Below are 348 nucleotides of genomic sequence, written 5' to 3'. Positions count from 1 at the left end.
GTAATATATTGAATTAAATTGTCATAAATAGTTTACCAATAAATATCGTATTCACTTGCGCAAGGAATACATACATGGCAAGAATTTGATAAGGTAACTTTATTTGGCAACAAAGGATTATACGTATATTTTGAAGATGATATAACCTAATGGTCATGTATCGATTTCAATTATATTTTGCTGAAGAGGTCGGCTTCTGAACTTTATATCTTCGACTTTCTTTCAAATTATATAAGTTTATTCAAGCCTGTATTCTAATTGCATACGATTCAATCTATTCGTAGTGTTTTGGTGTTACTGAAAAACAAGCATTCGATTTTGAGTGGGAAGCATGAAGAGAAGTAATCC

The sequence above is a fragment of the Brassica oleracea genome, chromosome C9, assembly GCF_000695525.1.
Source record: "Brassica oleracea var. oleracea cultivar TO1000 chromosome C9, BOL, whole genome shotgun sequence".
In the NCBI taxonomy this organism is placed as follows: domain Eukaryota; kingdom Viridiplantae; phylum Streptophyta; class Magnoliopsida; order Brassicales; family Brassicaceae; genus Brassica; species Brassica oleracea.
This window is presented reverse-complemented; position numbering follows the sequence as displayed.